We start from the raw sequence: 25,964 nt of genomic DNA, 5'->3' as shown, positions 1-25,964 counted from the left end.
TATGCTGTTTTGGTCACTGTAGCCTTGTAGTATGTTTTGAAGTTGGATAACACGATTCTTCCAACTTTGTCCTTTTTGTTTATGATTGTCTTGGCTATTTGGACTCTTTTTTCATTCCATATAAATTTTAAAATAATTTTTTCTAGTTCTGTGAACAATGTCATTGGTAGTTTGATAGGAATAACATTGAATCTGTACATTGCTTTGGGCATAATAGCCATTTTAATCATATTGATTCTTCCTATCCACAATCCATAAGCATGGGATATTTTTCCACTTGTTCGTGGCTTCTCTGATGTCTTTGAGTAATCTCATTGTAGAGATCTTTCGCTTTCCTGATTAGCTGTATTCCTAGAGTTTTCTCTTTTCTTTTTTTTTTTTTTTTTTTTGGTGGCAATTGCGAATGAAACTGATTTAGCTCTCAGTTTCGTTGTGGTTCACGTATAAGAGTGCTAGTAAATTTTGTACATTGATTTTGTATCCTGAAACTTTGCTGAAATTGTTTATCAGCTGAAGGAGCTTTTGGGCCAAGTCTGTGGGGTTTTCTAGATATAGAATCATGTTCTCTGCAAACAGAGGTAGTTTGACTTTCTCTCTTCCTTTTTGGATGTCCTTTATTTCTTTCTCTTGCCTGACTGCTTTGGCTAAGATTTCCAATACTATGTTGAATAGAAGTGGTGAGAGAGGGCATCCTTGTCTTGTGCCAGTTTTCAAAGAGAATGCTTCCAATTTTTGCCCAGTGAGTATAATGTTGACTGTGGATTTGTCATAGATGGATGTTATTATTTTTAATATGAAGGGATGTTGAATTTTATCAAAAGCCTTTTCTGTATCTCTTGAGATAATCATGTGGTTTTGTCTTTAGTTCTGTTTATGTGATGAATTACATTTATTGATTTGAGTATATTAAACTAACATTGCATCCTAGAGATGAAGCCTGCTTGATAGTGACAGATTAGCTTTTTGATATGCTGCTGCATTTGATTTGTGTTTTGTTGAAGATTTTTGCATCAATAATCATCAAGGGTATTGGCCTTAAGTTTTGTTTTTTTGCGTGTGTCTCTGCCAGGTTTTGGTATACAGAGGATGCTGGTCTCATGGAAGGAGTTAGGGAGAAGTCCCTCCTCCTCATTTTTTGGAGTAGTTTCTGCAGGAATGGCACTAGGTCTTCTTTGTACATCTGGTAGAATTTGGTTGTGAATCCCTCATGTCCTGGGCTTTCTTGGTTGGTAGGCTATTTATTACCGATTCAATTTTGGAGCTCATTATTAGTCTGTTCAAGGAATCAATTTCTTCCTGGATCAGTCTTGGGAGGGTGTATGCGTCCAGGAATTTATCCATCTCCTCTAGATTTTCTAGTTTGTGTGTGTAGAGGTGTTCACAGTAGTTTCTTATGGTTGTTTTAATTTCTGTGGGGTCAGTAGGAATACTGCCTTTGTCATTTCTGATTGTGTTTATTTGGATCTCTTCTATTTTCTTCTTAATTAGTCTAGCTAGTGGTCGATTTTATTTTTTTCAAAAAATCAACTTTTGGACTTGATCTTTTAAATGGCTTTTTGTATCTCAATTTCCTTCAGTTTAGCTCTGATTTTTGCTATTTCTTGTCTTCTGCTATCTTTGGGGTTGATTTGTTCTTGCTTCTCGAATTCTTTCAGTTGTGAAGTTAGGATGTTAATTTCTTTCTAATTTTTTGATGTGGGCATTTAGTTCTATGAATCTTCCTCTTAACACTGTCTTAGCTGTGTCCCAGAAATTCTTGTATGTTGTACATTTGTTCTGATTATTTTCAAAGAACTTAATTTCTGACTTAATTTCATTGTTTTCTAAAAAGTCATTCAGCAACCTGTTGTTTAATTACCCTGTAATTGTATGATTTTGAGCAATTTTCATTGTGTTTATTGAATTGTGGTCCAAGAGTGTGGTTGTGGCGATGGGAATAATGTATACTCTGTTGTTTTGGGGTGGAGGCTTCTGTAAATGTCTGTCAGATCCATTTGGTCCAATGCTGAGTTTAGGTCCTGAATATCTCTGTTAACTTTCTGCCCTGATGACCTATTTAATACTTTCAGTGGAGTGTTGAAGTCTCACACTATTATTGTGTGGGAGTCTGTGTCTCTTTGTAGGTCTCTAAGAACTTTCTACATGAATCTGAGAGCTCCTGTGTTGGGTGCATGTGTATTTAGGATAGTTAGTTCTTCTTACTGAACTGAACCCTTTACCATGATGTAATGCCCTTCCTGTCTTTTTGATCTTTGTTGTTTTGAAATCTGTTTTGTCTGAAATTATGATTGCAACTCCTGCTTATTTCTATTTTCCATTTGCTTGGAAGATTTTTCTCTAACACTTCATTTGAGCCTATGACTGTCATTACATGTAAGATAAGTCTCTTAAAGACAGCATACCATTGAGTTTTGCTTTTTTATCCAGCATGCCACTCTCTGTGTCTTTTAAGTGTGGCCTGTTTAGCCTGTTTATGTTCAAAGTTAGTTTTTATATGTGTGGATTCTATCTGGTCATTGTACTGTTAACTGGTTTTTACGTTGGCTTGTTTGTGTGGTTGCTTTACAGTAACACTGGTCTGTGTGTTTAAGTGTGTTTATGGTAGTGGTCTTTCCTCTTATATTTAGTGCTTCTTTCAAGATCTCTGGTAAGGCAGGTCTGGCGGTAATGAAGTCTCTCAACATTTGCTTATCTGAAAAGACTCTTATTTCTCCACCTCATAGGCAGCTTAATTTGGCTGGATATAAATGTCTTGGTTGAAGTTTTTTTTTTTAATTATTTTTTCTTGAAGAATGTTGAATGTAGGCCCCCAATCTCTTCTGGCCTGCAGGATTTCAGCTAAAAGGTCTGCTGTTAGCCTGATGGGGGGTCCCTTTTTAGGTGACCTGCCCTGTCTCTCTAACTGCCTTTAACATTTTTTCTTTGATTTTCAACCTTGGAAAATCTGAAAATTATGTGTCTTGGGGATGATCTTCTTGTATAGAACCTTGGAGGAGTTCTCTGTACTTCCTGAATTTGTTGATATCTCTAGCAAGATTGGGGATGTTTTCATGGAAGATATCCTGAAATATATTTTCTAAGTTGTTTGCTTTCTCCCCCTCCCATTCAGTATCAATGATTCATAGATTTGGCCTCTTTACATAATTTCATAATTCTTGGAGGTTTTGTTGACTCATTTTTATTCTTTATTTTTGTTTGACTTTCTTATTTCAGAGAACCAGTCTTCAAGTTCTGAGATTCTTCCCTCAGCTTGGTTTACTCTGTTGTTAATACTTGTGATTGCATGTGAAATGCTTGTGTTATTCAGCTCTGTCAGACACATTGGTTTCTTTTATATACTAGCTATTTTGTCCTTCAGCTCCTGTATGACTTTATTGTGTTTCTTATTTTACTTGGATTGGGTTTTCCCATCTTCCTGAATCTTTATGATCTTTGCTCCTATCTATAGAAATATTCCAAATTCTATTTTTGTCATAACGGCCAGTTAGTTCTGGTTAAGAACTCTTGTTGAAGAACTAGTGCAGTCATTTGGAGGACAAATGACACTGTAGCCATTTGAGTTACTGGAGTTCTTGCATTTTCCTTTCTCATCTCTGTGTGTGGATGTTCTTTTAACTTCAGTGTAGACGGAGAGCAGTCAATATTCTTTTTTGGATGTTTTCACCAGGCTGAGGCTTTGTGCAGGGTCTTTATTTCAAGCTGACTTCTTGTATCTGATTTCAGAGTGGAGTATGTTAGTGAGGTATTTTTGGTGTTGAAGCTTTGGGGTGTGATCCAGCAGCTGACACTTAGAATTTCTGGTCAGTTGGTAGATTCTTGCTCAGTTGTGTGGATCCCCTAGGTTTCCTCACAGTTGGAGTCATGTTTCCTCTCAGTTCTCTGGAAGTGTGGGTTCCTCTCCTCCTTGAGTGCTGGCTGTAGTTCACAACTTTACACTTGTCGGCTGCCTACTATGGCTCTAGGAGCAATCTCAGTGTTTATGTTTCTTCCCCAGCTTAGAGGCAGCAGAAGAGATCTTAGTAGTGGTTGTGGCCAAGGGTCATTTGCTAGACTCCTAGGGACTCCACCCAGAGAGATGTAGATCAGCAATCACTCAGCCAAGATGGAGGGTTTGTGCTGTGGTCCCAAGCCAGGTGGCCCTGCCTGATGACAAGCTGTGAGGGGTGTGTGGGACCCATGAGAAATGGACTGGCCTCCTCTCCTTGGGTCAACTTCTGCTTGTTGAAGGTATGGATAAAGCACTTAGGGTCTTTGTTTCTTCGTTAGTCTGAGGGTGGCAAGCACAGTTCCACGGCAAAGGCAGTGGCAGAGAGGCTTTCAAGTTGCCCCTGGAGGCTCTGTCCAGAAAGTGGCTGAGTTGGTGCTGGTTCAATAGCTCTGGCAGTGGGTGGCTGGAGGCCCAGGCCTGGAATACCTGCCCAGTGAGGAGATACGGGAATGGGCGCCCAGGTAACATTCTGGCCACTTTTCTGCGGCGCTATTGCAGTATGCTTGAGGCTGCTCCAGTTCCTAGTCACCTCAGATTTTCCAGAATCTAGAGGTATCACCAGTGAAGGCTGTGAAACAGCAAAGATGGCAGCCTGTCCCTCCCTCTGGGAGCTTTGTCTCAGGGAGGTATAAACCCGCTGCTGGCCCAAAGGCATCTGTCAGGGGTAGCTGGAGACCCCTTTTGCGAGTTCTTGCCCAGTGAGTAAGAACAAGATCAGGCCCCCACTTAAAGCAACAGTCTGGTAGAGGAGCTGTGCTGTGCTTAGGAATCCCTTCCACCCTAGATTGGTTCTAACTCTCTAAAGCCTGAAGGCTAGAATGGCTAAAGTGCCCAAACAGCAAAAATAGTGGCCTGCCCCTCTCCCCGGGAGCTCCTTCTTAGGAAGGTGCAATACCACTATTCGTAGCTGGCTGGAATTCCCAACCAGTTGTTATCTTGTGAGGTGTCGTGGAAGTGGGGCCTGTGAGCTGTTGCTACTCAACCACCTGGTTTTAGCCTCATTCCTAGGGTTGTATACAGGAGTCTAACCTCCTACTTTGCAGGAGCTGCAGCTACTTTTCCTGGAAAGCCAGAGTATCTAAGGCTCTAGGGTCTCTACACATGCCTGAGCAGCTGCTCTGCTGAGACTCCACATAGCTGTGTCTGTCAGGCTGGAAACTTGGCTCTGGTGGAGTGATTTTACAAGGAGATCTCCTGCCCTGAGGGTTACAAAAATCTGTTGGAAGCATGGTTTCCTGGGATCACTCATTCACTCACTACTTCCCTGGACAAGGGAGGATCCCCTGGCTGCATGTTTTTCCTAGGTAGGCCACTGTCCTCTCTTGCTTTCCTTCATTCTCTATGGACCATGTTGTTTCCTTGATTAATCTCAATGCATGTACCTCAATGTTTCAATTGAAGATGTTGTATTTACTCGACCTTTCTGTTCCTCTCCATGAGAGGTACACACACTAGCTGCTTCTAGTCGGCCATCTTAGCCACTCCACAGCTCCATTTTAATCTTCCAGGACTATGGTTTGTATGTAGTCTGTCATTGACTGAAACATCAATGTGCAGTACATGACTGTATTGTAAGTTGTGAGCCTTGGACTCAAGCTACAGGGAGCCTGACAGTCTCTTTATTGTAAGAAAACAAAAAAGATCAAGAAAAGCAACATAGCCATAAAGTTCTAATGATGCTTCACATGTTTTATGGACTCTAAGTTCAAATGCAGGAACTTGCTCTCTCTAAATGGCATGTAAAATGCAATGCTGCATTCTAAATTTTAGATATCAAGAGAATTTTTGCTTGAATTTAGGACTTTTATATGTCTTTCTTATTCTAGCGATGTATTCTCCACCTTAAAATAATCTTTATCTAAAACTGCCAAATATAATCTCTTAAAAATGTTGCATTTAGAATAAAAAATGAGCCTTTTATCTAGATGAATATGGTAATATAAACAAGAGTATAATGTTTTAGCTTTAGAATTTGTCTTAATAACTATAACTCCATAATGTAAAATTCAACTTTTACTCTTTTATTTTTGTGACTTTTTAAATCCATTTATCATCATATTGCCAATGATCAGCTATAAAACAACGAAAATGGGTTGTTTTTCCCCCAACTCACTCCAAAATGAATAATGAAAGGATTTGCCAGAACCAAAAGATGGGTGGTGCCTTGATCCTTCTTGCTTTCAATGTATCTTTATACAAATGAGACAGATTGCTCAGCCCTTTCTGAAGCTGTAAACCAGTCTTAAATGTGCAAGTGACATGACCCTAGACAAGCACAGACACCCTAAGAAAATGAAATGCTGAAATTAGAAATGCTCATTGCTTTGCATCACAAACAGGCTCATTGTGCATTTTTCATACAAAATAACATGAAGTGATGACCAGCTTGACCTGGTTGGCACTTTCTTTTAGGGCAAACAAAACGCAAATTGACTTATTCTTCTAAAGTAATAACTGAAATGACAACATAATTGGTATCCAAGTGGCACATTTTACTTGAACTGTTGAAAGTCTCTACATTAAAGACCAAGCCACTATGAAAAATTCCAAATTTAAAATGCAATTTTATCTAAGATGGCTAAGTATGAACCATTTCCGAAGTGCCAAGATATCCCAATACTCTTGATACTTTCTCCAACTCTTCTTGAATAAACAAGAATCAGCTTATAAAAATTACAATTAGTCAGAAAGTGAAGCAAATATGTAGATGTCACAGATCATTGACTTGTGTCTTCAACAACTATTTGAGGGGTCTGTGATGTGCATAGTGCTATAAAATACGTAAAACAAATGAGACAAGATCTGTTCCCTTAATAATGAGTGTTGTTTGTGTGCCAGACATTGTGCTGTCATATAAACATTATCTTTTTTAATCCCCACAACAACCCTGTGATACAGTAATAGTATTATCTGAATTTTACAGATGGTGGAATTAAGATTCAAAGAGGTCTTTTGATCAAAGTCATAGAACCAGTAAATGGTGAGGCAGGATTCACTCCCTACTATTAACTGTTACATTTTATGAAATCCAATAGGTAAGTTACCAGCTAATTAGTCAAAGCAGAATGAAATAACTGGTTTAATAAATGTTACTTTTAACTTTTGAGTACATGAAAGACTGATGGGTGAGACATTATAACATCCATTTGCTTCTTTGCATTCAGATCCCTAATAGTCAATCAAAGAGGTCTGCCCCTGCAAATCACATTTCCTAGACTCCTCTTCTGCCTAGGCTGGGACAATGGGAAGTACTCACTGGTAGATGATGAGAGGAAGATGGAAAAATGAGATAAACCAGCATATTTCTCCCTCTCTCTTTTCTGAACAGTATCTCATTCCTTGAGCAGTAGTACCTGTGACTTCACCATTGTTCCCACTCCCATTAGGTTGGTCGATTCTAGTTTTAGCTTCTGCCAAGTGGTTCTAAGCCATGGTTACATCACCCCTCCCTCTGTCCCTTCAGACTCGAAGTTGATGGGAACTTCTAGGAATTGCTATTGTCTAGTTTCTTTTCCTTTTCCTACATGCTATTTTAGCTCTTCTAACATCTTGTTACTAATTCCCCATACTGCATTCCTTCTTATAATTACTTGATTTTATTTTTCTGGCTAGATCCCGATTGATACAGATATTATAGAGGTTTAGCTAGACCTGGAAAGAATGGGTGGATTATAGGATTTTTAAAATTGAGGTTGAGTAGTCCTTGCAGCAGCTCTCAGCCTTGTCTTCCCTCTTTCACACTCCTGACCATTCCAAGCAGGAGATGGGAACAATCTTTCCTATCACTTAAAAACAACAACAACAACAACAACAAAAAACCACCTTGAGTTAGAGACCCTTTTTAAAGTGACTACTAAGTGGAAGACATTCTGGCATGGGTCTTATTTTTCACTGCCCAGGATTCTTAAGGCAAACAAAACAAAAATTTGTTTCGGCCTCTCAGAAAAACAGTGAGTGATGTTAAAGGCATATATGGCATTGAAGTGTGACTGGGCCTTCTGTACTTCCTGCTTTTTGGATTCTGGGCATAGTGTGTTGAAGGCAAATCAAACAACAGAAACGAGGACATTCTATGCCTGCCGCAATTACTGTGACCAAGATGCAGGTGGCCTGGCAAAATGGCTATAGATGCTCCATATTGCCAAGGAACAACACAAGAAAAGAAATACTCCAAAGCTTAAGCACCATGTAGCATTATGCAAACAAAGCAGTGTACCTTATATATACAAACCAACAAAATGTTACAGGATAATGTATTACATCAAATTTTATCAAAGAGGCAGAAAATAAAAATAATAAATATAAATAGTGAGATTGCTAAACAGTTATTGAAGAAAAACTAACAGCTAGAATTTGTGGAGTTCTCAATCGAGGTTATGAGGGAGAATTAATTCCTCATGTCCTAAGTCAGTGGTTCTCAAAGTACAGTCTTCCAACAGTAACACCAAGTATCACTTAGAAATGCAAATTCTCAGCCGTTACCCCAGAACTATGGAATCAGAATCAGAAGCTGTAATCATCATTCTCTGTTTGTAGATTAACAAATTAAATCTGATAGACTAAGTATCATGATTCTGAGGTCAATTAAGTAATACAGTTAGAATTAAAATTGATTGTATGACATACTTTACTGTACCGTACACAGGACTAACTAGTCTACCTGAATATCATGGCAAAATGGTGATTTTCCATGATGTTGGACATTAGGCAGAGTTTTCCAAAGGGATTTCTTCTCATTCACAAAGTGAACACCCCTGATCCCACAGGGCTATCAGACAAATATCTCTCTGCTCTGGAAACTGGAGCATACCAATCACGTATCCTGCCAGAGTCCAGTAATTCTATCCTCTCTGCTGATATGCAGCAACGCAGCTTAGTTGATGAAGGTATTATCTTCAAAAACAGGATTTGTCAATTGCTTACTGTAAACTTTGACAAATTTCTTAATCTTTTTGAGTCTCAGTTTCCTCATTTATATAATTAACATATTAACACCTCTGTCTTAGAGGTTTGTAATGTGAATTACTAAGAGAAGGTCTGCAAACTTCTTAGCATACTTCTTGCGATTGGTGCTTTCTCTTGTGTCTCTTTTCCAATTCTGAGAAGACTAATAGTTACTCCAGGGCCATGTAGTAGATGGAAGTCATTGTATTGTTATAATGTTTGTTTAGAGAACCAGTCATGAAGTTTTTAGAGCTTATTTTATTATTTAACAACAGGAATTCTCAACTTTAGCACTATTTACATTTAAGGCCAGATAATTCTTTGTTATAGGGGATGTTCTGTGCATTGTAGGATGCCAATAGCACCCTCCCCTAGCACCCTGGTTTTGGCAACCAAAAAACAATTTCAGGCATTGTCAAATGTCCCCTGGGTGCAAAAATCATGCTTCTCTCCCCACACAATTCTTCATCATTAAATTGGAATCTTGTTTAAGGGGTGCTAAAATAAAAGAGGGTTATTCTACCCTGTTGCACAGAAATCATGGAAACCAGTTACTAAGCCTTCACAGAGGATTTTTGCTAAATGGATTTATAACTACTCACATTTTGGCAGACCATTTACTTTGACAAAAAATATGTTTACTCCAAAGAAGCAAATTGGTGAACTAGGGCAGGTAATTTAATGATTCGGGTAGAAGAGAAGCCAACTATTAAATAAATACTAGTGTTTTTTGTTTGCCTTTCTATTTTCTTGATTTATCCATATTATGTTATTAAATTGAACCAGCTCTACCCAGAATAACATAAGCCATCTAAGAATCTCTTAACAGTTATTATTAAAACATTACTGTTTTCTTAATTTGTTTGTATTTTATTATAAGCACAAATCATAATCCCATTCTTCTTAGATACAGTGCTTACTGTTTTCAATGATCAGTCCTTTAAGATAAAATATAAATGGTCTGCACCTCTCCCTGTGACAAACTAAGAAGCTCATGTAAGTCTTAGAAGGAAATGGATAGATTTTGTTTAACTATCCCAGATGAGTCTTGGGTTGTAAATAAAAGAAAAGTTGGCTACTGGGGACTCCTAGCCATCTTAATTCATTCCACTTTCCTTTGGGAAATACCTTGGGCTGGACTAGCAGAAGGGTCTTGGAGTCTTGAGATAAAGTGCTGGGCAAGAGACAGAAGCTGATCTGTGGTTCCATGAGATGAGTGTCTAAATGTAAATTTATCCGGGCTGATACAAATGTGAAAGTCAATGAGGACAGCATCATTGGAGTGTCTGGAATAGGATGTGTGTCTCAGTTGTGCATGTAGCTGGAGTAATCAAAGTACTGGTTTTCTTAACTGGGATTTGTAGTGTTAAGTGTATCTGGGCTGTCACTCACTAGTCTGAAACATTGGAATGAGGCAAATTTATACTCGTTCAGACCAATCCACATATTGGGTCCATTCAGTGCAATCTGAGCATTCAGTTTGCCTGAGTAGATATTCAGTCCAGAATGGAGAAAACAACTGTGCCAACAGCATACCTGGGTCATAGTGTCTAGAGTGTTCAGCCTCTCAGAAGTGACCAATGTGGACTGGATAGTCAGGATGTTGCCACTCAGGATGAATCACCAGGTAATTAGACATTTCTCCAAAACCCTGCTGGGTATGATTTTCACTCTGATTTCCAAAGACTGTGGCTTGTTGTGTTTTTCACACATCACGGGAAACCTGAATGTTCATTGGCTGGAGAAATCACACAATAACCATACAGAGCTGATGTATGGAGAAACAGAATACAAGCCTCTCCTAGTTGGGGAAGACAACACAGATTAACCAATCAGATAGTCAGATGTGTTTTCATTTTTTTTCTTGACATTCAAAATGACTTTCTTTTCAATCATGGTTTATAGGTTTGGATGCAAAGCTGGTCTCGAGACTACCATTTTCAAAGAAACGCAAACCACTGTTTCACTGTTATCTGAAAGAAAAGTGAGCTCGCCAAACAATACATTTCTGAATGAGAAAAAAGAACCAGCTAATATATAGCCTGTGTCCCCTTCACCTTACTGTTTACTTTTTCACTGCTCTTGTTCAAATAGTTATTTAGTGGATCAAATGCTTGAATGCTAGCCTGGCAGTCACTCAGGAAACATAAACAATCTTTTTTTGTTTGTTTTTCATTTTTGTTTTGTTCCTGTTTTTATTTTAAGATGAGGAGAAAACATTCAAATGACACTGACAGGGAAGAGCAGATGTCTGCAGTTTATTTTCCTTGACTGGATTTTAATAGAATTTGCATAAGGCCCTATTTATTTTCACTTTCTCGCATTAGGGAGTGTGGACTCAGGGAGGCAATGGAGGGTCACTGTTCATCTTGACTGATGGATGATGAAGTTGTGAGACTGGGACCACTTGAGGAAAAGTCTATGGTTCAGAGCAGAGACAGAGAGTAATATTCACCGTCGGGTAACAGCTGAAGATCAACTTGCACAACTTTTTCTCTGGGATCTCCAGGAAATAATAATAATCATTGTTCGTTGTTTGCATTCCTTGAAAATTCTGCTAAGCACTTTACATGGAAAATCTAATTTAATATATTTATCATTTTGTGAATAAAATAAAATTCCATAGTCCCTTATTAGCAATTTTAATATACAATGGGCTCTAAAAACAAAACAAAATAACTTATTCTCCCCACCAAGTTTGTGACAAACCTATTTGTGGCAAAACATGACTGGAACTGATGTGAAGCTAAAAATACTTATTATCCCACTTTGTGTGAATAGTCATACATTTACTGCAGAAATAGTGCTGTGATGATTACTGGGTGCTGTATATCATGGGAAGGAAGGTATATAATTACCTTTCTAAAATCTGGAAAAAAAAAAAAAAGAGTTTCCTGAAAAATGCCAAATTTCAAAATTTGTCTGGCGCCAAGGTTTTTTGAAAAGGGATTAGGGGCTCATAAATTATTGTTATTCAAATTTTAAGGAAGACAAAATTGACTTACAGAGGTTAAATAATTTGTTCTTCAGAAAGTGTTTATAAAAGGGTCAGCTCCTTTGTCTTAGTGACCTTGGGCCAGTACACATTTTATATGAGCTTGAACTATATTTGAGGTTTCACTGGATAAGTCTCTAACTTCTCCCTCTCCCTGGCCTCCTGAGACATTACTGAAGAGAATATCATTATACCACAATACAGTGACCACATAATTTACATCTAAAATGGGACCCTTATGAGAATAAAAAGGACACTATTAATAAGTTTATTGTGACAAGGAGCACAGAGTAGAATTGTCTGGTACAAACTGCAACAAATGGTTCCCCTGTATATGTAAAACCTTTACAACCTTTAATTTAAACGTGGACTCGAGAAAATTTCACTTTCCTCATGACGAGTTAACACTTAACTTCTACTGTGTTCCCCTGACACTCTGAAAACTTTTCCTAGATGTTCTTAAGTTTTTCCATTGCAAACCTCTGCTTCGAATGTCCCTCCCGTCTTCACCCGATGAAATCCTCTCCACCCTCCAAGACACGTCCAGTGGGGCCTACTGCAAAAAGCCTTCCTGAGGCTCCTCCTGTCCTCTGCACCTCCACAGCTCTACCTTGGTGCCTCCCTTACCAGGTGTGTGTCTTGAGTTGGAGTTGGTTCAGGGGCAGTGTAGTGATAAGGCACCTAGCTGTGTGAAGGTGGTGGTATCGATAGGTCCATGCTTCTCGTTGGTTTTTTAAGTGAAGAACTTTTTGACTGTGGTTATCTCTGATTGAGCCTGCTAGGACCAAAGTACATTTAAACGTTGCTCAGTAAGTTTCAAAGATGAGAGACAACGTCTGTTTCAATGACAGCTGATTCTTCTGTCACACCATGAAATTAATATTTTTGCTCTAAGAGGAATATTTACTTACCAAACGTATCTTACTGCCAGTCCTAGGCTGTTTCTAACCCATGTTCCTAAAATTGTTACCTGCACAAGCTACATAAGAACTGCCCAGAGTATTTGTTAGAGTGCTCATCCCAATTCTGCCATATTCCATTTGTTTTCTGGGATGGGGCTCATAATATTGCATTCCAAATATATTCCCCAGATGACTAGGAGGGTGAGGCATGCTCTAGTTAAAAAGCCACTGCCCTAATTAAACTGGATTAAATAAAATAAGTCTTCCTTCAACTTCTAATGCAAGTTCTTCTCTTCCTTCCTTCCTTTATTCTTCATTCCTTTCCTTCTTTCTCTCTTTCTTCATTCTATTCATCTGACAAAGGGCTAATATCCAGAATCTACAAACAACTCAAACAAATTTACGAGAAAAAAACAAACAACCCCATCAAAAAAGTGGGCAAAGGATATCAGCAGACAATTCTCAAAGTAAGACATTTATGCAGCCAATAGACACATGAAAAAATGCTCATTATCACTCACCATCAGAGAAATGCAAATCAAAACCACAATGAGATACCATCTCACACCAGTTAGAATGGTGATCATTAAAAAGTCAGGAAACAAGAGGTGCTGGAGAGGATGTGGAGAAATATGAACACTTTTACACTGTTGGTGGAACTGTAAACTAGTTCAACCATTGTGGAAGACAGTGTGGCAATTCCTCAAGGATCTAGAACTAAGAAATACCATTTGACCCAGCCATCCCATTACTGGGGATATACCCAAAGGATTATAAATCATGCTACTATACAGACACATGCACATATATGTTTACTGCAGCACTATTCACAATAGCAAAGACTTGGAATCAACCCAAATGTCCATCAATGACAAACTGGATTAAGAAAATGTGGCACATAATATACCATGGAATACTATGCAGCCATAAAAAAGGATGAGTTTGTGTCCTTTGTAGGGACATGGATGCAGCTGGAAACCATTATTCTCAGCCAACTATGGCAAAAACAGAAAACCGAACACTGCATGTTTTCACTCATAGGTGGGAATTGAATAATGAGAACAACTGGACACAGGAAGGGGAACATCACACACTGGGGGCCTGTTGTGGGGTGGGGGGAAGGGGAGGGATAGCATTAGGAGATATACCTAATGTAAATGATGAGTTAATGGGTGCAGCACACCAACATGGCACACGTATACATATGTAACAAACCTGCACATTGTACACATGTACCCTAGAACTTAAAAGTGTAATAAAAAAATTTTAAAAGAGAAAAAATTCAAGAATAAAAACAAACAAAAAAGATAACAAATAAGAGGACTTTGAAATAATTAAAATTTGGTCACATTTTCTCCTTTTGTCCGTCTTTCCCTCACAAACTTACAACACACACCCACCCCTAATGATAAAAAATGAAGACATGTAGAGGATAAATAACAAACGCAGAATCTGAGGGAAGCTATTTTCACTTATCTACTTATTTGTTTAGTAATTCATTTACTTGATCACTTTTATCTGATTAGGCTATTTATTAGATTATTTATATCTGTGCTGCCTAGTACAGTAGCCACTTGCTCTCTGTGGCTATTGAACACTTGAAATGTAACTAGTCTGAATTGTAACTGGAGAATTGAATACTCTGTAAACATAAAATACACTACAGATTGTGAAAACTTATTATAAATAAAAGGATGCAAATTAATAATTTTTAAATTTATTATATACTGAACAATATTTTAGATATATTGGGTTATATAAAATATATCATCAAAAATAAGTTTACTGCTTTCTTTTTATTGTATCTAATGTGATACATTTTGGTACATGGCTCGCATTACGTTTCTACTGGATACTGTTGCTGTAGATGCCAGTAGTTTCTTACTTGGCAAGATACCACAAGTGGGTGTCCCAAGCCAAGGGAGTAGGAGAGCCAAGGTTAAGCAAATAAAAGCCCTGGGAACATGGGGGTCTTAAGGGCGTAACTCTGATAGACTGAGATGGAGCCCTAATTCCGCACCTTGAACAAGTTGTCCAGGAAATTCTAGTAGAAGAACTCAAACTTATCACTACCTCCCATCATACCTCATTGACAAGAGTCATTGTGGATAATATTTTGTGCTTTCTCCTTAAAATTCACCCTCTTCCCCTAATCTAATTCTAAATGAGTTTGAAAGAGGGGAGTTTTATCCTATCCAATTAAGGGCTGAGTGAGTGATTCATGACTAGCAAAGCATATAACAAAAAGAAGTTATTCTTCATTGTTTTTGCTTAGGTTTGGGGGATGCCTATTTGATGTACACATAGTTAGAATTGGATAGAGATGGTGACAGGAAGAGGGGGAGAGCTCAATCTCATCTCCCATGGCAGTAAGGCCAAAAAGAACAGAGCCACAGATCATTCCCTTATCTAAAGCCTTATTCCTTCTAAGCTGTCATATTCTGCCTGCTTTTTCAACCACGGATAATTTGGCTTTGTGAGAAGCACTCTCTTTGTCTCTTATCAGTTTGTGCATCATCTGCAAGGGTCATATTTGAGAAGCAGAATCCTCTAGTGGCCTATTAAAATCTGGGGTCAGAGCACATTTTTTTCCCTGACTGAGAAAGATATTGGACAGGAAGCTTCCTCAAGCAATACATTTCACTCAGAAGTGTGTAAAAACCTAAGCACTGCATGTCGTTTTAGAGTGGTTATTATGTTGACTCAAAGTGTGTGGGTCATTTGGGGGACTTCAGATAAATTTTTTGAGAGCCAAGCATGAAAAACATGTATTAAAACTCTTTATACCAGTATTATGCATAGCAGTCCTATGATGCTAGTAAATAGTAGAATAGATATGTGAATTATGATGTATTAATACAAGAAGTACTATATAGCAACGAGCACAGCAAATCATATTCTGAACAACACCATGGATGAACCTCATAACAAAACACTGAGCAAACAAAAGCAGACATGAAGGACTGTGTACTGTGTAATTCTGTTTATATAAAGTACAAAAACAGGCAAAGTATGCTATGCTGTTAGAAATGAGACTGGTGGTTATGCTAACAAATCAGAAAATCTAGAGGAAATGGACAAATTCCTAGCCCCACATACAATCTACTGAGATTAAACCAGAAAGAAAAAGAAAACATAAGCACACCAATAAGGAGTAATGAGACTGAATCAGTAATAAAAAGTCTCCCAATTAAAAAAATGTCCCAGGACCAAATGGCTTTACTTCTGAATTCTACCAAACTTATAAAGAAGAACTAACATGAATTCTTCTCAAAGTATTCTTAATGTTTTTTTTTAAAAGAGAGCATTCTTCCTAACTCATTCCACAAGGCCAGCATTATCTTATGACCAAACCCAGATAACACACACACAGACACACACACACACACACACACACACACACACAAAGCCAATATCCCTGATAAATACAGCCGCAAAAACTTCTCAAAATACTAGCAAACTCAATTCAACAACACATCAAAAACACAACATACCATGATTAAGTGAAATTGTCCCAGGAATGTAAGAATAGTTCAGCATATGCAAATCAATAAACTTGATACATCACATCAACATCATGAAAGACAAAAAGCATTTCATTATCTCAATAGAAGCAATGAAAGCATTTGATAAAATTCAACATCCAATAACTCTCAATAAATTAGGCATAGAAGGAAAATAATTCAACATAATAAAGGCCATATATTTTAAACTTACAGCTAACATCATACTGAATAGGAAAAAGCTGAAAACCTTTCCTTTAAAAATGAGAAGGCAAGGATGCCCACTTTAACTACTACTATTCAACATAGTATTGGAATTCTAGCCTCAGCAAACAGGCAAGAGAATTAAATAAGAGGCACCCGAATTGAAAAAGAGTAAGTCAAATTGTTCTTTTGGATGACATGATCATACATACAGAAAAACCTAAAGATCAACAAAAGACTCGCAGAACTAATGAACAAATTCAGTAAAGTTACAGAATACAAAATCAACATGCAAAAATCACTAGTGTTTCTATACATGATGAACAAGCTGAAAGTAAAATGAAGACAGCAATCCCATTCACAATAGCTACCAAAAAATAAAATAACTGTAAATAAATTTAACCAAGGAGGTGACAGACCTCTGCAAGAAAAGCTATAAAACACTGATGCAAGTAATTGAAAAGGACACAAATGGAAAGATATACCATGCTCATGGATAAGAAGAATTAATATTGTTAATGTAATCATATTGCTAAAAGCAATCTCTATCAAAATACCAATGACATTCCTCACAGAAATAGAAGAAAAAAAAAACCCTCAAAATTTGTATGGAACCGCAAGAAACCTCAAATAGCCTAAGCAATGCTGAGTAAAAAGAACAAAGCTGGAGGTATCACTCTACCTTACTTCAAAATATTCTATAAATCTATAGTAACCAAAATAGCATGGTATTGGTATAGAAACAGACATATACTTCAGTGGAACAGAACAGAGAATCCCAAAATATATTCACATATTTACAGGCAACTGATTTTTAACAAAGGCACCAAGAACTTACACTGAAGAAAGGATGCCCTGTTTAATAAATGCTGCTGGAAAAATTGGGTATCTATAGCAAAAGAATGAAACTAGAGCGCCATGTCTCACCACATATCGAAATCAACTTAAAATGTATTAAAGACTTAAATGTAAAATCCAAAACTATAAAAGTACTAAAAGAAAATATAGAAAAATTGATTCAGGACATTGGCCTAGGCAACAAGTTTATGGCTAAGACTTCAAAAGCACAGGCAACAGAACCCAAAATAGACAAATGGGACTATATTAAACTAAATAGCTCTTTCACAAAAAAAGGAAACAATAAAGAGTTAAGAGATAACTTGTAAATGGTAGAAAATACTTGCAAACTATTTATTCAACAGGAGACTATTATCCAGAACATAGAGAGAACTCAAACAACTCAACAGGAAAAAAAAAAAGCCCTAAACAATTTCATTATAAAGTAGGAAAAGATTCTGAATAAACATTTCTCAGGAGAAGATATACAAATGACCAACAGGTATATGAAAAAAAATGTTCAACATAACTTATCATCAGAAAAAATCAAATCAACACTATGATGAGACATCATTTTACCCCAATAACAATGGCTATTACCAAAAGGACAAAAAAATAACAAATGCTGGTGAGGACTGGAGAAGAGGGAACTCTTCTATGCTGTTGGTGGGAATGTAAATTAGTATAACCATATGGAATACAATATGGAGGTTTATCAAAAAACTAAAAATAGAAATATCATATAATTCAGCAATCCCCACTGAGTATTTACCCAATGGAAAGGAAATCACTATATCAAAGGGATACCTGCACCTCCATGTTTATTACAGCACTATTCACAACAGCCAAGATATGGAATCAACTTCAGTGTCCATCAACAAATGAATAAAGAAAAATGTGATATACACAAAATAAAATACTATTTAGCTATAAAAATGAAATATTATAAATCTGCAGCAAGATGGATAGAACTGGAGTTCTTTATGTTAGTGAAATAAGTCAGGCAGAGAAGGACGAACATCACATGCTCTCATTTATATGTGGGAGCATAAAAATTGGATCTTATGGAGGTAGAGGGCAGAATGATAGTTTTCAGAAACTAGGAAGGATGTGAGTATGAAGAGAGGTTTGCTAATAGTACAAACAGACAGTTAGATAGAAGAAGTAAGTTATATTATTCCATAACATACTAGAGTGACTATAGTTGATAACATATTATATATTTCAGAATAGCTAGAAGATTTGAAGTGTTTTCTACACAAATAATAAATGTTCAAGGTGATGAATATTCTAAATACCCTGATTTGATGATTAGGTATTGTATGCATGTATCCAATATCATGTGTACTCTATAAATATGTACAATAATTTTTAATCAGAAAAGCAGCCTGGGCAACATAATGAGACACATCTTTACACACACACACACACACACACACACACACACACACACACAATATTAGCCAGGTGTGGTGGCATGCACCTGCAGTTCCAGCTGCTTAGGGGATGGAGGTGGAAAGATACCTTGAGGCCAGGAGTTTGAGGTTACTGTGAGCTGTAATAGCACCATGGCAATCCAGCCTGGAAGAAAGAGTGAGATCCTGTCTCAAAAAAAAGTTAGGATGCTGGTTCCCCTTGGAAGTGGAGTAGTCATGACAAGAATGCAGCAGGAAGTGAGCTTCTTGGATGCTGGTTGCATAAGCGTGTTCAGCCTGCAAAAAGTCACTGAACTCTATACTTATGTACAAATTTCTGAATGCATATCACACTACAATGAAAAGCAGAAAAGAAGAAACAATAGGAAGAAGAACAGAGGGGAAAAAAAAGGAGAAAATCAAAACTTTTATCTAGTAGAAACCAGAGATTTTTATTGGCTGATGACCTACCCAATAGAATAGGACTCAGAAAATTTCCTGGTCCATACTCAACTGAGAGAGGAAAGTTCACACAAATATTGCATCTTTTAGAAAAACTTTCAATGAATGTTTTTAAAAAGGGAAGCAGAGGATACTTACATGCTTATCTGTCATCTCCTTTATTGTGATGTGCTCTTTACTATAAATACTTCTGCCTTATGCTTTAAAGAAGCAGATTGCATAGATGAATGCTTTGCTACCAGAGAGATTCAACAGATAACAATGACAATCTGAAGTTAATTTGTGGGAACTACAAAACTATCAGAGAAGACAACAGAAACTCCATTAAGCAACTATATAGGCATTCAAAACCTGAGAAAATTCAGGGGAGGAAGAGCAAGCACTTCTAAAAGCTTTCTGCCACTGGTCTGAGTTACTAGACTTTATAATGATTAATTACAGGCTCTATTATTATTATTAATCAAAAATGAAATTTGTTATAGAATGAAGAGTGCATTTATTCAGTCATTCAATACATCTTGATTGAATATCTACTAAAGGTCAGTGATATATTAGATGCTGACAGTGTAAGAATGAATGAATTGTGGTCCTAATTTGAGGGAGTCATAGATTAACGAGAGGAAAAAAACGGCAAATAATTACAGCATATTATAGAAATGGAAGAAGCAAAGACTATTAAAATAGCACGGATGCAAGAGTACTTCCTCTACTAGGTGGTATATATGGTTGGAAATGGGATATTATTTGATTTCAAAACAAAAATTACTCAAGCTAGTTTGTATGAAGCAGATGCTTTATTGCATAGATAGAAGCACATTTTATGAAATCCAGAGTAATATTGCCATATTCTAAAAAGGTCACCAAGAATTGAGGCAGCAAAATTATCCATATTGTGGGCTCGCTCTCAGTCACTCACCTGCTCAATCTGAGCTTCCATCCTGTTTCTTTCTTTTTTTTTTTTTTTAGATGGAGTCTCACTCTTTCACTCTGTCTCCTAGCCTGAAGTGGTGCAGTGGCATGATCTCGGCTCACTGCAATCTCCACCTCCCCAGTTCAAATGATTCTCCTGCCACAGCCTTCCGAGTAACTGGGATTACCAATGCCTACCACCACACCCAGTTAATTTTTATATTTTTAGTAGAGACAGGGTCTCACCATGTTGGCCAGACTGTCTCGAACTCCTGACCTCAGGTGATCCACTCACCTTGGCCTCCCAAAGTGCTGGGATTTTCTGTTTCTATAAGTTGATTTTATTCCTCTATTTCTCTGTTATTCACTTTTCCTGATGCACTTATGCCTGAACACGTACAGACACCACTTCACTAGTTTTATGTCAAACCTAAGTTAGGGATTCCAACAGATATTATGACCCAATTTCAAGTTTCCAGGAAATTTGCATCCTGGCATCCTTGTTTCAGTGCCCATTTAAGGCGCAGGTGTCACAGCAATACCTGAAAGAAAGCACAAACTCCACAAAAAACTTGACAGAGAAGGTGGTGTTTTAGCTGAATTTTGAAAGTTGGGCAAATCTTTGTCCAGCAAACAAGTAGGGTCTAGATGTTCCAGGTAAATAATACAAACTATGCAAATCCAAAAAGTCACAAATTATTCTAAAATTGGTTTTAGAATAGTTACTCTCAAAGAAAATGACTTTTTTCAAATTATGTTTTAATTAACATATATAATTGTGGGTATCTATCATGTATAATTTAATGTTTTGGTAAACAGCTAAATATAACCATTCCTATAATAGGAATAATATATATAATACATTATTATTGTTATATAGTATAACATTGTAATAATGCAATGCATTTGTTAATTAGCTAAATTTATTCATACAGGAACAAAGAGTGCCATAGATTAATGGAAGAAAAAATTGGTAAATAATTATATATAATTCCTATAGGACTGGTTAAATTTAGCTAATTAACAAATGCATTACCTCATATAGTTATCATTTTTGTAATAAGAACACTTAATATCCACTTTCTTAGCATTTTTCAAGAATAATATACTGTCATTAACTATAGTCACCATGCTGTACAATAGATTTAACTTATTTTAACTGTAATTAAGTATCCTTTGACCAGTATCTCCTAAAATCCCTTTTCCCTTCAACCACCCCACCCTTCCAGTGCACTATTCTACTCTCTAATTCTATGAAATAAAGTTTTTTTAGATTCCATATATAAGTGAGATCATGCAGTATGTCTTTCTGTGCCTAGATTATTTCACTTAACATGATTTTGTCAAGTTAATCCATGTTGTTGCAAATTACAGGATTTTCTTATCTTTGTGGCTGAAGAGTATTCAATCATGTACATATGCCACATTTTCTTTATCCAATTATTTGTTGATGGTCGCTTAGGTTGATTTCATTTCTTGGCTATTGTGAATAGTGCTACAATAGACATGGGAGTATAGATATATTTTCAATGTACTGATTTCATTTATTTAGGAAATATTCTCAGTAGTAGAATTGCTGGATCATATAGTAGTTCTATGTTTAATGTGTTGAGGAATCTCCATACTGCTTTTTATAATGGCTGAGCTAACTTATATTCCCACCAGCAGGTGCAAGGTTTCTTTTTCTCCACATCCTTGCCAACACTTGTCATCTTTTGTCCTTTTTATAATAGCCATTCTACCAGAAGTGAGGAGATATCCATGTGCAGTTGAGAAGAATGTATATTCTATGGCAAATGGATGAAACGTTTTGCTTACGTCTCTTAGGTGTGTTTGGTCTAGAGTGTAGCTTAAATCCGATGTTTCCTTGATGGTTTTCTGTCTGGATAATCTGTACATTGCTGAAAGTTGAGCACCGAAGTTCCCTAATATTATTGTATTGCAGTCTCTCTCTTCAGATCTATTAATATTTGATTTTTTATATTTAGTTGCTTCTATGTTGGGCGCATATATAAGAGAGTAATGTCCTTTTGCTGAACTGACTCCCTTATCATTATATGATGCCCTTTGTCTCTTTTTACAGCCTTTAATTTAAAGTCTATTTTATCTAGGTACACCTACTCTGCTCTCTTTTGATTTCCAGTTGCATGGAATATCTTTCTTTATCCCTTCACTTCTAGACTATGCGTGTGCCCTTACAGGTGAATTGAGTCTCTTGCAGGCAGCACATAGTTTTGTTGTGTTTTTTTTTTTTTTTTTTTTTTTTTTTTTAATCCATTCAACCACCCTATGTATTCTGATTGGAAAAAATGTAATCCATTTACACTGAAGGTAATTATTGATAGGTAAAGCCTTACTACTGTCATTTTGTTCATTGTTTTCTAGTTGTTTTCTATAGCTTCTTCAACTTCTTCTTTCTTATTGTCTTCCTTTGTTGTTTAAAAATACTACACCCAGAAAAGCTGTCCTTTAGAAATGAAAGATAGATAAGACTTTTCGACAAACAAAAGCTGAGGGAGCTCATCATCACCAGACCTGCCTTAGAATAAATGCTAGAGGGAGTTCTTCAAGCTGAAAGAAAAGGTGACTCATGAGTAACATAAAAACTCACTGGTAAATTAAGTACATGGTCAAATTCAGAATAATACTATAATGATGATATAAAAATTACCTATGAATTTTAAAAGTATGGTATGAAAGTTAAAAGACAAAACTATTAAAAATTGTAATCACTACAACATTTTTTAAAAACTGAGATGGGGTCTCATGATGTTGCCCAGGCTGGTCTCAAACTCCTGGGCTAAAGCAATCCTGCTGCATAGCCTCCCGCGTAGCTGGTATTACAGGTACATCCCACTGTGACCAGTTTACAATAATTTTTAAGGGATATGCAATACAAAAAGATGTAAATTGTGACATTAAAAGTTCGAAATGAGGTGGGGACAGTGGAGTAAAAGTGCATACCTTAGGGAATTTTTGCAATCAAATTTAAGTTGTAATTGGCATAAAATAACCTGTTACAAGTATAAGATGCTTTTCATAAGTCACATGATAACAACAAAATGGAAACATAAAATAGATACACAGAAAATAAAAAGCAAGGAATCAAAACACACGATTACAGAAAATCACTTAACTGCAAAAGACTTTTTGAGTCAAAGAGTTTGGAAGTTTTCCTGCGGAGTACAAGGATCATTTTGGTAAAACAAATGTAAAGGAAGCCACTGTTAAGAAACATCAGCAAATCACCCACATTTCCCAAAGCTGTTTGAAAATGACTAGCTGCTAAGAGAATATTATCTAGAATGGGATAAGAGAAAAAACATTTATAAAGATACAAAAATATTTTACAAATCATAAACAAATTCCATTAAAGTAATAGTCGATGGCAATAATAAAAACAAACATAAAAAATCTCTCATCCTGAAAATAGGCTAATATCTTTAAAATAGTATACATATATTCAAAAGTCAGACTTGAGATATCAAACCCTTAAGAATTTGGTATAATATAACCTATGGTATAAATAGCCTATCAACTTCCTACTTTGCTTAGTAAATATAAGTCATAGTTGTGACATCCAAATATCTCTAGTGGCAGTGATGACTTAGTAAGTCAAATAAATCCTTAACACTCTAACACATATGGCAAATAATTTTCTTTTTCTTCACTCATGTTTATGTTCACATTTATTTTAGTGTTTCTGCTTCTAATATTTTCAAATTTGTGTCTTGTGTGAAGTTTAATCTTTTCTTTTTAATAATACAATTATATTTTCTTTTTCATTGATTTATTAAAACTCTTTCAGTCAATCTAGAATATCAGTTTGCTGAGCTTGAGCCAACAGAAAATGCATACTTGCCTTCCTCAATTTTTATTTTTTATTTTTATTTTTATTTTTTTTTTGAGACGGGGTCTCGCTCTGTCACCCAGGCTGGAGTGCAGTGGCCGGATCTCAGCTCACTGCAAGCTCCGCCTCCCGGGTTCACGCCATTCTCCTGCCTCAGCCTCCCGAGTAGCTGGGACTACAGGCGCCTGCCACCTCGCCCGGCTAGTTTTTTTTTGTATTTTTTAGTAGAGACGGGGTTTCACCGGGTTCGCCAGGATGGTCTCGATCTCCTGACCTTGTGATCCGCCCGTCTCGGCCTCCCAAAGTGCTGGGATTACAGGCTTGAGCCACCGCGCCCGGCCTACCTTCCTCAATTTTTAAAAATTTAATCTAAGTAGTATTTCTTATGTCAATTGGCTTGATTTAATCATTTATATATATATATGTGTGTGTGTGTGTGTATATATATACACATCACATTGTACCCAATAAATTATTCCCTGTCAATTAAAAATAATTAAATAACTTCTAACAAGTGATTGCACAATTTTTTAAAATCCAATACTTTGTCTTTTGGAGCCATCTCTCCCGGAGCCCTGTGTTTTTCTTCTACAGTTCCACTGGATACCGACAAGATCCAGCAACCTTTTTGGATGGACTCCTACCAAGTATCATATCAATAGGGTTTCTCTAGAAACTTTGTCTTGGGAGAAATTGAACAGTTCAATACTCAGTGTGGCATGAAAGGGTAGAGAAATAAGTCCAATAACTAACTTTATTAGGTGTGAGTATGAGAAGGGATTGTTGGTCTCCTCATTCAGTTAGAAAGACCTTCACTCAATCTGGGAGACGGAGCTTGCAGTGAGCCGAGATCGCGCCACTGTACTCCAGCCTTGGCGACCAAGCGAGACTCCGTCTCAAAAAAAAAAAAAAAAAAAAAGAAAGACCTTCACTCATTCCTCTCAATATGGCAGGCTCCCTTAACTCCTGTTGTGTTTGATGTGCTGAATTTAGAGCATCTCTAGTACAATATATTTTCAGAATAAGCTTCTAGTGTCTAGTGCTATTCCAGGACAGGTGGTGTCCAGGATTCACAAGAAGAAAGGGGGGATGGAACCATACCAGTACATTGTGCAGACTTTTAAAACACCACCTTTATTTTCAGCAGCAGTCCCCAGTTCAACTTCTGAGGTAAAGTAAGTATTTTGTTTGTTTTATCAGCAGCTTAGATCAGAATATTTCACAACCCCTCTGCCAGCACTTGAAAAGCACTTTGAAAAGAGATAGGAAAGCTGATGACATTTGTGTTCTAGCTTCCAAAAGTTTGTTGATATTAGTCCACAGTTGTCTCCTTTCCCATTTTCTTTATTCCTGTTTCTTGACAACATTCAGACAACTTCACTATGTTTAATTTTTTTCTTATTAAAAATATTTTGTCTTAGAAAATTCAGATAGTTAATTTGCTTTCATCTTTTTCTCTAGTTGAAAATTTACCAAACTCAACTCACAGCTTCAAGTTACATAGGGATAGATTATTCATATATCTATTACTAGTAAAAGAATATTCTTACGGCAATTGACAACTAGAATTTCCTAGTCATCAAAGGATACAATTTCAGAAAGACAACTACATGCACGGTAAATAATCACAAATCAATAGTATCCTTATATTTCAGTAATAAATATATAGAAGATAGCATTTATTTATGTTTTTTTGTTGTTGTTATTTTGAGACAGAGTCTGGCTTTGTCACCTGTCACCCAGTCTGGAGTGCAGTGGTGCGATCTCGGCTCACTGCAACCTCCGCCCTCTGGGTTCAAGTGATTCTCCTGCCTCAGCCTCCAGAGTAGCTGGGACTACACGCACTTGCCACCACGCCAGGGTTTTTTTTTTTTTTTTTTTTTTTTTTTTTTTTTTTTTTCATATTTTTAGTAGAGACAGGCTTTAACACGTTAGCCAGATGATCTTGATCTCCT

The sequence above is a fragment of the Papio anubis genome, chromosome 2, assembly GCF_008728515.1.
Source record: "Papio anubis isolate 15944 chromosome 2, Panubis1.0, whole genome shotgun sequence".
Classification (NCBI taxonomy): domain Eukaryota; kingdom Metazoa; phylum Chordata; class Mammalia; order Primates; family Cercopithecidae; genus Papio; species Papio anubis.
The sequence above is the reverse complement of the archived record's forward strand: the minus strand, read 5'-3'. Positions refer to the sequence as shown.